The 15953-nt window shown below is 35.9% G+C and overlaps 1 protein-coding gene across 1 annotated transcript in view; it reads right to left on the reverse strand.

Moving 5' to 3' along the window:
• LOC133525772 (uncharacterized) overlaps positions 1-15953 on the reverse strand; it is a 333725-nt gene that overhangs the window by 127340 nt on the left and 190432 nt on the right. The window lies entirely within an intron of this gene.

Genomic DNA, 15953 nt, shown 5'->3' on the forward strand with positions numbered 1-15953 from the left:
CAAGCCAAACTGGTTCGAGGGTTGCCGGTATACTGTGCCGAGTGCTCTGCGGAAATTTCGGCCCGCATTCGACTGGCAGTATAGTCCATTGCGTCCGAGAGCGTCGACTGTGCCTCCGCAGCGTACTGGTAGTCCTGATTTCGAGTACGATAATTGTTGACAGGAGCCTATATTTCAACTCTCTTCATTTTATCGATATCGATAAAAAACGCAAGCGTACAGCACACTAAACTATTTTAGTCTGTTATGTTGGTACTATTGTTCTTTGGCGTACATGCTGGCGTACACTACTTTGGCAAGCAAACTGATTCGAGTCTCTAGTATGGGGGTCCGCCTGTGAAAACGTAGTGATTATACTCTCCGTTGATACCCGGGTCTAAAATAGTACATCAATGTACCTAACTATCTACTTATGTACTCGCCATAAAGACTACATACATAGTAGTATGTGTAACTAAGTAACTTACGAAGTATAATGCACCTAATCTAAATACTTAGGCACCTAAGTATTTAATTTATATTGTAATTTCGCAACCTGTTATAAAGTCGTTTACAGATATGGTGATACTTTACCGCATTAGTGCGGTAATTAGTATTTTACTTGCCTAGGTCGAATGAATTACCATATGTACTATAAAACGTTGTACGATATACGTGCGAATAAGTAATTCGCAACTCTTGACGGTTTCCTTCGGTCGTGTTTTAACCGCCATTCCTTGCGAATTTCCTACTTTTCGCACTTGCTGAATTACTTTACTTACGCTTTCTGCTCATGATTGTTATATTAACAGCTTGATATGGCTGACAGTCAAGTTAAGGACCGTATTCAAAAGACATCATATTCGCAGTTGTGTCGCGTTGCGTTTTTGTCATACTATTTCCTACTTAAACGCTGTGTAAACAAACCCCTTTCAAGTATTATTGTTGTGGTCGGCCCTTTTAACCAACAATCCACTGTGGTAGTTCACTTCGATTGCGGTTTGTCCGTTCGCGTGCCTTTCACTGTCCTACTCCGTAGGCACTTGGCCAATCACAGCCTGGCTGTTTTAAAGGTGTTCGAGAACGAGAAACTATACCGGCATGAAAAATGTTAGACCAAAAATATTAGTGACTAAAAAGACAATGTGTCATTGCGATGGTAATATCCGCTATACTGTATATTCTGTCAAATTTTAGGGAAATAAATTATTTTATACAGTTTCAGTGTATCATTTTTTCAAAAATCCAGCACATGTCAGGGCGCAGCCACGCCGAATAATTTTAGATTGGTTTCCTCAAATAATCAGTTAACGTTTTTGATTTTTAAGTCATAGTTCAATAACTTATATCAAAAACCCGAATTAGAAATTATCAGAATCGTCTTAATTAGTTGATAGTAAATGACGTTCTAAAATAACATTTACATTGCCTTTGCATAAGCCTATATTTTTTTTGATAACTAAACTTATTTATATACTTAATACATAAACGTCTGTGTCCGCTTTTAATTTTAAACCTATATTTGATTCAATAAATAGCACAACCGAAACATGAAATTGCCAAAGCGATGCAATGCCATTGATATTTCGCGGGAAACAAATAAATGCTATGCTTTGATAGGTGTGTAATGTTTAACATAATCATAAAAAAACGATAAACACTTGCTATGGTGCCACTTGGTATAACATTAAATTTCATCTAAATCTTAATGGAAATAATGCGAATTAAATATATTTTTAACCAGTATTAAGACACATTGTATAATGTCTTTAGTTATATAAAATAAGCATATAACGTAATATTTCATACAATTTTATATAAAGACATTTTGTATAACACGTTTTCGCACGGAAGTTTAACACAGGTTGCAGTTCTAACGTAACCTACTTTTTGGTAGATATTCGATTCTGTGGAGATTGCAATTCTAACCTAACCTAATATCATGTTAAATTTTGGATTCTTCAGGGGTTGCAGTTTAAACCTAACCTAACAGACTTTTCTGGGGGACTTGATATAATAATTATATCATATCACTAGCTATTTCTCATTTATTTTATAATATTTGACAATTATAGCAGTGTGTATTAGACGAAATGTAAATATACCCTATGACCATTATATCAAGAATAACTAACTATATATATATATATATATATATATGTATTGCAAACTATAATATATGAAGAGCAATTAATTAAAGTATAATGCACCCTGCTTTTATATATATCAACCGAATTTCTGTAGATAAAATCTGAATAAAGCTGTGTTTTAGCCTTTTTACTTTATCACATTTACTATAATAACAAAAAAACTTTGTTTGCAAGAAAATAATTGTTCTGTAAGATCACAACATTTTCATAATCATAAGATGGTGGCAGATAGAGAACAGTGTAATTTATTAACAAGCAGATACGTCTTTTTTTTATATACTACGTCGGTGGCAAACAAGCATACGGCCCGCCTGATGGTAAGCAGTCTCCGTAGCCTATGTACGCCTGCAACTCCAAAGGAGTTACATGCGCGTTGCCGACCCTAAACCCGCCCCCCCTCGATGAGCTCTGGCAACCTTACTCACCGGCAGGAACACAACACTATGAGTAGGGTCTAGGGTCTGCGAGCGACACTCCAAATTTTTATATTAAAAGAATAAATGGAAAAAAATCCATTTAAGTATTCCTTTAATGTAAAAATTTGGAGACCACAGTATGTTCACAACTTGCAGACGGACGGCGCACAAATTGGTCCCTAGCCTATCAAAATTACAAAAAGTTGGCGTGGCTTTAGCACTTATAAGTGCAATAGACAAAAAAAAGAAAAAAAATATGTCATAAATAACACTAAAAGGTATAAGCATTTTATGTCATAAATTACACTATAAGTTATGAATATTAATTCATTTAAATTCTTTAGCATAGCATAGATACCTATACAAAGACGCAAACAAAGGAAATATTGCAACACACAAAGCAAACTCGACTGTTTTTTAATGAGATAGAGCTTATCTTTCTTACTTCCCTCTAATAGGAACTTTTTAGGTTTTCTAATTTCCTTTTTACCATCGCTTCGCTAGCGTCGAGCTCATGTTCTCGATATTTATATCAATAAGAATCTCCCAGCCATTTTTTTTTACAGTTTTGTCCTTATCTATATGGGATGACAAATCCCATAAACATGATAAGTCTCCTATACAATTCTAATAATTCTGTAATAATTTCGCGTTCTCGCTGCGGAGTAGCCATGGCTAACCACACGAGCGCACACGAGCACACGACGCGTCCTTCAAGCGAAATGGCCTAGTGCGGTCGGCGACGGGCGGCCACACGGTTCCGGACCGGCTGCTCAGACCGCGGTCGCTAGCGGGCGTTCGCATTTTGTTGGAAACAACGTCTACACGGTCCGTCCAGACCAAGGCCACGCGGTCTGAGGGGCTTGTCGACGACCGTGTAGCAAGGGCTTTATCCACATGATTAATTTCTTTGTTTTTTGCTCATTAATATTGTTTCAAGTGTAATATCGATAGCTTATTATACAGTAAACTAATGTGGTAGGGTGCAGGGAATGAATAATGAATCTTGAAACGCGTTTAACCTCCATTTTGGAGTCAACGGCAACGTACTACTTGTAAAGTCCAGCTGTCGCTTTACAAGATCTAATAAAGTCACCGTACACAGTCTTGTATTTAAAGGTCCTAATACCTTGATACTGGCGAAATAGCCCCACTGGACTGGAGCCATAATTTTAAAAGAAATAATTAATTAATCATATCTTTAGGAAATTTATGACGTTTCCAAAATTTCGAATCGGGCCGTAAGTTTTAGATTACACGCTTAAAACGAGCGTTTTACGAGTTAATAATTAGGCGCGGCACATTCGGCCATGCTGCATGCACCTAATGCGCGCTAGCATGTATCTTGTAATGGGTATCAGCTTGCTTTGACTGAAGATGAATTACTGTATAAAAATTGACTTCGAAGCGGGTGTCGGCTGACGAAATGGGTTTGAAATGCCCTGCACTAATTGCAGACTTGGCTCGAGTTAAATTAGAAGGACCTTCGCGAAGACACGCCCCCGCCTTAGGCCCTGAAGCGAAGTAGGCTAGGAAACGAATAATTACGTACGTACAACCATATTGTTACACTAAAACTTTTGCTCTTAAGTAACAATATAGGCTTTAGTGGAGGACGTTAAGGAACATACATAGAGAATTAAATAATAATGTTTAAGAAAAAAATACCGACTTCAATGAGGGAGACCGGTGAAAGAAAGATTATTAATTATATTACAAAATGTCTTGAAAATCTAATTTACTTAACAAACAGCGAAGAGGACAAATCGCCAATCGTGAACTATGCGTCGTTGAAGAGTTCTATTCTGATCATCATTAGCAGTCCCACTTCATCAAATGTCACTTTTTTTAAATGTAAATGCTTGATTTGTAAAAGAAAATACAAAAATCGCGCTTGACAAACATTTGTCTCGAAAACCTAATTTGCTTAACAAACATAAGGAAGACGACAAATCGCCAAGCGGGAACTATGCGTCGTTGAAGAGGTCCATTCTGATCAGCATCAGCAGTTCTACTTCACCAAATGTCGCTTTTTAAATGTAAATGCTTGATTTAGTGATGAAAATATAAAAATCACTACATGTATGCCTTTCACATTTGAAGAGTTCCCTCGATTCCTCATGGATCCCATCATCAGAACTGAGCTTTGACAAAAATGGGACCAATCTGTTTATATATAGATTCAATAAACAAAAGAAATCGAAATCGGTCCAGAAATGAAGGTTATGAAGTAACAAACATTTTTTTTTTTTTGAATATACACTCGAATTGATAACCTCCTCCTTTTTAAATATTGATTTCGGTAAAAAATTGAACGGTAAGGAAATGTTGATGTAAGGCGATAGGTGCAATTTACGAGTATAATATCATTATACTTAAAAATTACGATCATGAACGATGCAAAGTGCTATTTATTTGTAAGAATGAATATTCGTAATTAGTACTTCTTACACATAAATTCAAGTCATTATCTTATCTGTGGTCCTGCATGTAAAGGGACGTCAAGTTGTGCCAACCCTTAATAATTGCTCGGAGCAAAGCTGAGCCGAACGGAGCCGAGAATACCAGAAAGGAACAGTTTCGCCCCCCTGGTTAAACAAAGAACAGAAACATATTGGCTTCATGTTACAAGATTTGTCCCTACTAATTATATTACATGGTTTCAGAATACGCCCCAAATTGTTCGTATACATGAACATCTGGAGGTCTGCTTTCTCCTTATTAATGTGATGAAGCCCGAGCTACGGCCTTTGTCAGCTCCGCGCTTCACAGCGAAAAATTTCAATGTGTGTGTATTACATTATTCGGTCAGGGTTTGTAAGACGAACCCCGGGAGAACCGCGGCCTTTACGTTAATTATATTGCGTTTCTTATGAACTCTTGGGGTAGTATGTTGTGAATACTCGGCATTATTAGATTTTTTTTAATTGGTATTGTGCTGCGAGAGTATTTAAGGCTTGTGAAAGAAGATAAAGAAGCTTTGATCAGCAATGTAACATTGTAACCGTTTAATATATTTTATTCATTTAAGTTAATATATAAATAAATAATAATGTAAAGCTTTTCTTAGATGAATAGTATTCATCGAAGCTTTGCTTATGATGATGATGATGTTCCTGACCTATTTCGGCCACACTGACTGTGTGCTCTGAAGTGTATAATTTTTATTAGCGTTATTTGAGTTTGCTTCCTTTCGGTGACTCACGAACCCTATCTTCCTGCTAAATCCTCGAGCGCATTTTGGGCACGTCAGCACATCACATACATAGTTGTAGGGAACTGAGGTTGGTAGCTGAGTCATAAGTTCATCTCGTTTTCCGTCGAGCTCCCTGCGGCGTTCAGTCTCAAAATCAGTGACTCGATCATGAATGAGGCTCCGCCATTCGGGCCGCTGCGCTGCCTTCCGCTAAGCTGCCACTCAGAGGGCTCTAGTTTCATCTCTTCATATATCTTTTCAGAACTGGTGGCCACTTTTACGCTTTTTATACTGTTAACGACTGAAATATTGATTCAACGGCACAACACTATTTTCTAAACATGCCTACATCACTAGCGCATGAAATGTGCCATCTTGGTTTGAAGAGGGCGGATCGATTACGGTCATTTGGATTCGACCTTGCCAAAAAAAAAATCCATTGGGGTTTCGCTTGAAAAATAAATAATTCCATCGGAACTCAATGTTTTTTTTAGTAAGTTATTAATACTTATATCGATAATATGTATAACATGCAAATCATGTCATATAACAAAAAATAGTTTTTTCGGAAATCTATTATGACTCTGAAACATTTTATTTCATAAAGTTTTCAATTTCAGGTTATTCACTTGCACTATGCTCGCTACTTTAAACAGTGTGAGTTGTCTCGCGTAGGTATCTACGTAATCATATACAGCGTGTATTTTTAATATTACCTCAAATTTTAACCAGACGTAGGCATTAGTGCTATGCATCGATGTTGCATGAAAAAAACTCTTAACTAATTTCTTTTTTTTTCCTATAAAATAATTCAGCACGCAATGTATCGCTACTTTGACTTACTGGCGATGGCATGACGTCATAACTGTCACTTCAAGTGATAACTTTTATCTGCTGTCAATAATAAAAAGCCGACATTGACTTTGGTATAAGTTTGTATTATAATAAAAATCATTACGATTTACACGTCTGAGGTGGCGATTTTCCACATGTCGACCTTGAACTTCACGGCAGGCGACACAACGACGTATCAGTGATTGTCGTACCTTCTCCATATCAACTCGTTGAAGATTTTCAATCACCTCTGCAATTTTTCCCTGAAGTTGTTGGACAGTCGTTTTAGGTTGGGAATAAACTTCGTTTTTCACCGCTCCCCATAGGTAAATGTTGTAAGGCTTTTTTAAGAATTTTATGAACAGTACTGTGGTTCATAGCAAATCGCCGCCCTGCTGATCTAGTACTAGTTTCGGGGTTTGCAGCAAAACGTTGCAATATCCTCTCTTCTCTCTGAACAGGAACATGTCTAAAATCTTCACGAACTCGCTGTAATGCACGAATAAGAAGGCGAGGGTCCTGCGGTGCCCTACGATCTGGAAATCGTTCCCCGTATTAAGCTATGGCTCGCCGCCCACTTCGTCCAGTTTCGCCATAAATTAAAATAATTTCGGATAGTTCCCGAGAACTAAATATTGATGCATGCATTGTGTGCAGAAGTCGATGACACCGATTTACAAGACAATCTACGTCAAAACAAATTAGATTCTTTCATATTATTGTAATTTACATTAATAGCATCATTCTTACCAGCCAGTAGACAGTTATGCGTAGTCTGCCTGAGTTTGCTGAAATTAGTTATCATTAGGTTGGTAGTTTGTATTATACCTTAAAATCAATTTTGAATGAAATTAATACTCCTTGAAGAAACTTTTTATTCAAGTAGGTAGTATTTCTGTGGTAGGTATCGACTATCGGGTTGAAGTGTGTCATTGATGTTATCTTACTTATCTTGTCAATAATTGTTGATTATTTACTGTAAATGTGTGTACATTAAAATAATACAAATTTAACAGTAGAATCATTACTTTTATAACAATTTCAGAACAATTTAAAAAAATGTGGTACCTAGTATGAAATGAAACATTATGAGATTTGTTCGGAGCAAGACATTTGTTTTCTAATAAAATGGTGGGTATTATTTTCTAATAAGAATTCTTTGCCTTTAATGTTCGGCTAAATATTAATATCAAAAAAAGTTAAAACGCAATACTTAATTATTCAGTTTGGCTGCCAAGTAGTCTCATGGAGTAAATACGTAACGATAATAACTAAACATTAATAGACCCATCTCTTCCATGTGTCAAATAAGTGTACGCAATACATTGCTGCTCGAAAAAAAAACAAATATTAATTACGCTTTAGTGGTTAAGACTAAATTAAAAGTACCTTGCAATATCTGTTCATAGTACTAAAACCTACGTCTGGTTACGGTTTGAGGTAATATTAAAAATACACGCTGTATATTAATATTAAATTTCAATCTCATGTAAATTATCAAGACACTTGTAGGTACAGCTTGAGCGCTGTCTCGGATGTCGGTAATATCAAGTTGCAAACAGAATTGAATTCGTATTCACATTTCACGAATACGCTGCGCAACGTTGGTATGTTTAATGCAGTGTAATTAATTTGTGATAAACTTATACGCTTCATAATAGTCCAAGTAAGTTTTCTTCCAAGCAGATGTTACGTAAGCATTCGCTAAAACAAGAGTTCGATTAATATCCATCATTATTATATTTATAGCATGTATTTTATAAATATGTGGTAGTTTACATATTTTTATGTAGTTTATAAGTAATTTGCTTTTTTTAATTCGTTCTATATATTTCTCTCCCTGCATCAATAGTAGGTATCTCTGTTTGGCCCTATGGTTGACTGGTAGAGAATGGTATTTAGCATTAAGTCCGCTATTTCTACATTGTTGTATATATTTTGCGCAATAAAAATTCAATAAATAAATAATAGTTGCGTGGAAATTCGTAATACGAGTAGGTACACAGTAGTTCCTAAGAGTGTGTTATCGATTTAAAAAAAAACATCGCTAATAATAAAAAAATGCTTCACCTATATTTTATTAAAATTTCAAGGGTAAATTTATTCGATAGCGAAACATGACCGAGCGATTTTGAGTTTCCAGAACGTCCCACTTGGCGCGCTGTTTCTAAGTCCCATATAAAATGAGACTTAACGCAAACGCGTACGTCACGTCACGCTATCGAATAAATTTACACTAGGGGTTCTGATCGTGCTTAGCAAAATACGTACGTTACATATACTTAGGTACTATATAATTATACGACTATTGTAGAATTTCCTAAAGCCCTGTCATGTTATCTACTTATATGTAACCCAAATAAGGAACGGCATTAGTAATTAAATCGTAGCTTCTATGCTGTTCCATTAAGCAAACAGTTACGCTAGCTCCCCGCTAAGCACTTTCCGTTAGATCAATACTGCAGTTTAAATATAGAAATAGAAGCTCGGACATTATTTCCGGACCGGTACTATTGGTAACTGTAGTGGTTGCATTTTTATCGACTGTAGTGTGATGCATTATTCTCTTACGGGATGCCTACCTACCCTGGTAGAAAGTGCCGACCTCGGTCATAGGTATCTTTATGAAAATGCAGCCATTTAAGACCCTCAAGATGCTTCAACATCAGAGAGGCGTAAAACCGATCATGAATAAACACCGGTATCAACGTTCTATTTTCATGGCACCTGGTAAGGGTAACAAAAAAGAAATAACTACATTGTAATTAAAAAAGAAAATGTTTATTCTCTTTGAAGCGGCCTAGCGGTAAGAGAGTGCGACTTGCAATCCGGAGGTCGCGGGTTCAATCCCCGTCTCGTACCAATGAGTTTTTCGGGACTTATGTACGAAATATCATTCGATATCTACCAGTCGCTTTTCGGTGAAAAAAAACATCGTGAGGAAACCGGACTTATCCAGTATAAGGCCTAGTTTACCCGCTGGGTTGTAAGGTCAGATGGCAGTCGGTTTCGTAAAAACTAAGTGCCTACGCCAATTTTCGGGATTAGTTGCCAAGCGAATCCCAGGCTCTCATGAGCCGTGGTAAAATGCTGGGACAACGCGAGGAAGAGAAAGAAGCGTTTATTTTCTTTATAATTTTGAAATTTAATTATGCTGCAGCTAACTATTACCAACTATTACCTATAATGCTTTTAAAGACCAAATATGTCATAGAATCTTAGTACTAATTTTTCATTCGAAAAAGAATACATGACAAATAGGTAAAGTCAGGTTAAACTACTCCACACCGCGTTTGATATCACATAGTGTGCAAGTGTTATTTTAAACGTCATCATTTCATAGAAGTTTGACGTTTATGATAATACTTCCACACTCTGTGTTATCAAACACGGTGCAGAGTTAGCTTTGCCTGATTCTAAATATTTTAAATTTAATAAATTTTGTCATCGACGCACCTTTCGTATGCCTTGTTCCATGTAAGTCCCAATCAACTTAGATTGTAATATACAATTTTAAGGTTATTCAGTAGCAATTTTTTGACAACGGGCATACAAAGGGTTAAATCCGCGTGAAGCAAGTGCAATACCTAAAGCGAATAAAATTTTCTGCAACATGAATTTAACAATTGAGTTACTATTCGTCAGTACACACTTGAGTATAATTGCTAAGACTATAAAATTGTTGGAAGATCCAAAACAGAGCCTTGCAGCATATAAATCGTTCACTGTTGCAAAAAAACATGTCAACATTAAAATTACACCAAAAAGGGCAAACGTTTATTTTAAATGTAATAACGTGTTAAAGAATTTATTTTTAATGTAATTAGGTGTTAGAGGTTATACTCGTAACACTATACACATTATAAACCAACTGTCTAAATGCAAAGAGGTTGAAATACCAGCAAGCGTCAATAAAAAATGTAATTAATATTCATCAAATCATCAGACACATATCATAAACTCTCTATGATGGCTTCAAAATCCGTAAATAATGGCCAACATTAAGATACTTAAACTGTTTTGTTACAACAAATTTCTTGTCTGTAAAAATGTTGTAATTGATTCTTACATCAAAATCAAAGACATTCAAATTTCGAACATCTCTTAAAAAAAGCAGTTCGATTTGACCTCTATTCTAATATCAGTCGGGATGACGTTTTGATCGTAATTAGATTTCAGTTGCATACAATTTTATTCAATCTCGCAAGTTAGTTTGTATCGAACGACGTAGTTTAATTAGTTTTAAGTATAAAATCAATTTGTTATGTTGTTTTTAAACTGACAATAGCATAAGTTTCGTGTAAAATGAGCGATAAAGATATTTCGGAGACGCCACCACCTCATATCCGCGAGTGCCGCCATTGGGCAACGATGTCCCAATGTTGGCTGTAATATGAGGTGTAACATAGAAAGTTTATAATATTGTGTGTTAGATAAAATAGTGTAACTGTACATAATTACTATTAGGCATTACTACACTCGTGTGGTACTTTTAAGCCCTTAAACCCTCACTCGTATTTTCATTATGAAGCTTTCACATAAACTATTATTTCAGTACTTGCCTGTCAGTGTGGAAAAAGGCCTTTCCACAGTTGTTATTTAAAATGCATAATTATATTCTAACAGACGTCAAGTCTTTTCTTAACTCGTTTACTTCGCATTTTTTTATTACGCCTGCTGGTTAGTGACGACATAGCCTAAGCGAAAATAAAGCTCACAAGTCCAATAAAAATCTACCTAGGCCTTGCTTTGAAAAAGAAAAGACCTAAGATGAGGACACCACAGACGAAGGAAGTGAATTCCATTCTTGAACAATTCATATTTAATAAAGCAAAACAAATATTTGCTTCCTTTGATAATATTGATATCCACGAGACCCTTCAAATAAAGAACTTTAATGTAATTTTTATCAATGCATATTAAGTATTTAATCTTTTTTTGTAAACAGTACAAGTAAAAAATTAAACCACAACCTTGTGCTGTGTTCTAAAAATACGACAGCCGGACTGTAGGAAATTGAAAACACCAGCCGGATTGTTCCGGCCCCGTCACGCCGACGTTTCGATTCACGCCAGACTCTGTGGAGCGAGTGTCGACCCCGTCATTAGTGGCAGTTCTAATTTTGAATTGCAGGTATTGATCAACGTATTGCGGAGAGCTGAAAGAGCTGAATCCAGTGCTCACTTGTAAAGAAAGGAATGAGTAGGTACTTTGTTTGAAAGTCGGCCGTATGTTTTAGATATTATTTTAAGACATAATATTAAAATAAATAATATCCAAAAACGTGTTCATAGATGCCTAAGACTGATCGAAGCAAATATGAGCGATGAGCTATTTCTCTCTTAACCTTAATTTTATTTTTGTCTTTTTTTTTACAAGCTTTTTATTAACTTGCAATGTAGGTATGTATGTACGGGTCAAATCTTGCAAGTTAAATTTGACACACTTCCCGGTTTCCGATGAAACTGAAAATTTGTATACATATGTAAGTCCGGTGACAATGCAATATTATGGTACCATCGAGCTGATCTGATGATGGAGACAGGAGGTGGCCATAGGAACTCTATGATAAAACAACGCAACCTAATTGTGTTTGGGGTTTTTAGAATTGGCTCGATGAGTATTAGTTGCCAGTGGAAAAAAAGTATAGTCAGCAATAAAAACTTGTGACGAAAATAGAGTTTTTGCCAAAAACTTATTATATTTAGACTGATTATTAAACAAAAACTTTTGAAAAACTTGAAATGATAAACAAGATCTTGTTTATCGTTTCAAGTTTTTCCTGCTGTTTAAGTGTGCAACGGTAGATAACTACGTCTTAAATGTCTCTGGCCTGTTTTTATAAAACTCTCCTACATCTCGTTTTGAATTTCGGCCCATAAATTTTGAGAACCCTTATCATGCACCATGGTACAGCTACATGTTATTTAACATTTTTTTCATGAGAATTAGTAAAGATTGAAAAAGCTAAGTGAATAAAATAAAATATTGATCGCATTGAAATGAAAATATTTGATTTTAGTTCAAACAACTATTTTGGAGGATTGCGTACAATTGGATTTACAATGTAAGAGTAGACTTTGAGTCGAAAAACAAATAGGTATGTAATTTTATTTTCAATCATGTTGCTTTATTGAATATACTCGTACATACAATTCAATTAATTTATTAATGTTATACACAAACACAATTACAAAACGTTTTTATCAAGTTCTTTACTTAACTAGACTTGTATTTTTAAACAGTGGTCAGCATAGGACCCAAGAAGTATATTGAGATAAATTTTGCTTAGAAATACAATGAAAATATTATCCATACAAAATAATTCGGCCCGCAATGTAAAGCAATAAGTTACGAGGTACAAGCTTCTCAAAGTAACTGTCGAAGCTTGTTGGCTTATTATATTTAGCATATCAGAAAAACGTCCCGTACCAGTTCACAATAACTCGATATGGAAAAAGCTAAAATAATATATATTTTATCTAGCAAATATTGAATCTGGAGAACTATCACACCGAAAAAGTACAACCAATATCTTCAAATAAACATAGTTAAATTTTTAAAGCCTAGGAATTGCACGGTGAGTGGATAACTAACAGCTCTCTATTCAAATATTATCTAGGTCTTTTGCTACGCAAGCACCATAGAGGTTGCACCTTAACATAAATAAATTAGGTTAAAAAACGGAATATTTTTACTGAATATTGGTGCAATTATTTGCATAAATAAATATTTACTTTTTTTAAAGGTAATTCCTACATTTAACCTGGGAGATAACACTCTTAGTCTTGAGGGGTCCACTGATCTAGTTCGCCACACGATATCAAAGTTCAAAGTCAGTTAGTTATTCGCGATTGTCAGCTTTTGCGAATAACTGACAGGCCTATATCGTCCGGCGAACTGGTAATCAGTGGACTCCTTAATAGTTTCTGCCTAAAATACCTGTGATATAAAAACAAAGAGACGGATGTGCACGGTTAAATCATAAAGGTTTCGTATTAATCATTTTAGTAACGGAACCTCAAAAAGATAATTTAACTGAGACCGTATTGAGCAAGTACCATTTGTTCGAAGTTCACAGTCAGAAACAAACTTAAAGCTATCAAAGATATTATGATATTACTTAGTTTGTTGTTTTAGAGTGTACCTGTTACCTATTGTCTGTAATAATGCCAATTACATAAATTATTCCAGAAAGGAAAAGCGTTGTTAGCCGAGTGGTAAGGCGTGAGACATTCAAATTGGAGGTCGCGGTTTTGAACAGCTTCGGTTCGGTTGGGAATTGAAGGTTTTTAGGGTTCCGTAGTCAACTAGGAACCCTTATAGTTTCGCCATGTCCGTCTGTCTGTCTGTCTGTCTGTCTGTCCGAGGCTTTGCTCCGTGGTCGTTAGTGCTAGAAAGCTGAAATTTGGCATGGATATATAAATCAATAAAGCCGACAAAGTCGTACAATTACGAGGGTGAACGTCCTAGTGCTTGGCATGTCACTGTCACTTATACTGTTAATGAATTATGTTAAATGGTGCCATTTACTGGGACAGTGGTCAGCGCTTGAACGTTTCCCTTCTTTCAATTTCATCTTCTTCTTATAGTTAAGTTAGTTCAGGTCCATTGCAACAAAATTAATAACTATAATCTATAACGTTTTCGGCACTGTATTGTCAATATTATATGTAATATAAGACAAATGTAACTCTTCTGTAATGACTGTTTGTGCCAAAATAAAGAGAAAAAAAAAAAAAAAAAAAACAATAAAATCTAAAAATTTAATTTTTTTTAGGGTACCTCCCCTACACGTAAAGTGGGGGTGATTTTTATTTTCGCTTCAACCCTAGAGTGTGGGGTATCGTTGGAAAGGTCTTTCAAAACTAATAGGGGTTTTCAAGAAACATTTTTTGATAAAGTGAATATATTCGGAGATAATCGTACCGAAAGAAAAAATAAATGTGCCCCCCCCCTCTAACTTTTGAACCATAGGTCCAAAAAATATGAAAAAATCGGGGAAGTAGAGCTTAAGAAAGACATTAAATGAAAACTATAGCGGACATGATCAGTTAAGCTGCTTTTTGAATTTATTTACTGAACTTCATTTGATCTTGACCAGTCGCTTCTCGATGAAGGAAAATATCGTAAGGGTCAATTACGGAACTCGATATTTGTTGTGTCCGAGCTGAAAAAATCGTAAGGTATCAGAAAGTACATACCTACCATATGTATTTTTTTCTTAAATTACCTATAATATGTTTCTCGGCCAGGATCCAGGCAAGTCCAATTAAGCATTTGTTTTTTAACACACATTATAACAACCTAAAGGCCTTAATTTATACTACATGCCCTGTCCGGAATTTACTATTGGGTGTATTTAAAATTCACAGAAAAAAAAGTACATTTATGTATATTATTAAGTTAATTAGTAGCATTTTTTATTCATATATGTATTATTTACAATAACAATATACATAATGGATATATACAGATTACTATAACTAGCTTAGATCTAAAATAGGCCCTTGAGGTATTGTACCAAGGATGCTGCCGGCATTTTCTCGTTGTATCGCAATACTGATACGTTGTGCGAGGAAGCCGCCAGCTCTTCGGTCACCAGTTACGTCAATCAGATGTTTCGCGATTTCTCCAAAAAACTTGTATGCGCTGAGACCCCATGGACCTATAGTTTCAACGCCAAAAGGTACAAAATGGTACTCTCTACCGAGGCTTTTATATTTATTACGTTTCAAAATTTCGGCGCTTTCCGCCGCTGCGCCCGCTTTTACATTAGTCCGTTGGAGGTGGGACGGTGCCAGTGTGTCTACGCAGGTAGCATCCCACACTAACATCCGTCCCAAGCCCCAAGGAACCAAGGACACCCTATCACCTCTTGCCATCATCCCTGATAATGCCAGTCGGCTCAAGAAGAGCAGGCACATTGATGGTGGCAAGAGATCGACGGATTATGTCATTAAGCGACGCATGTCTTGAAAAACGACCAGCACTTTTTTGATAAGATAATCCATGGTGTCCCAGTCGGTCCACGTCCGTGCCACAAGAGCATATATGTGGCGTACATACCGAAACCCCGAGTCGCAAACCATTCGGAAGTCTTAGAGAGGTCGGATCCAAGAAAGTACCAGTATTAGGTGAAGGATGGAAAGTAGTAGCTATTTTCTTAAATGAGAAAATATTGAATATCACTGAACACATCCACTGTACACTCCTTTGTAAATAACTCGTTATCAATGTTTAATTTTTGTGCCAGCTCGAGAGCTTTTGTCATAAAATTATAATGCCGATCAACATCACCCTTGAGGCCTTTATCTGTACTGTGTTCTTTTTTTCTGACATATGTCTTCTAATAGATAATATAGGAAGATTGTGACA

Source organism: Cydia pomonella, chromosome 15 (genome assembly GCF_033807575.1).
Source record: "Cydia pomonella isolate Wapato2018A chromosome 15, ilCydPomo1, whole genome shotgun sequence".
Taxonomy (NCBI): Eukaryota; Metazoa; Arthropoda; class Insecta; order Lepidoptera; family Tortricidae; genus Cydia; species Cydia pomonella.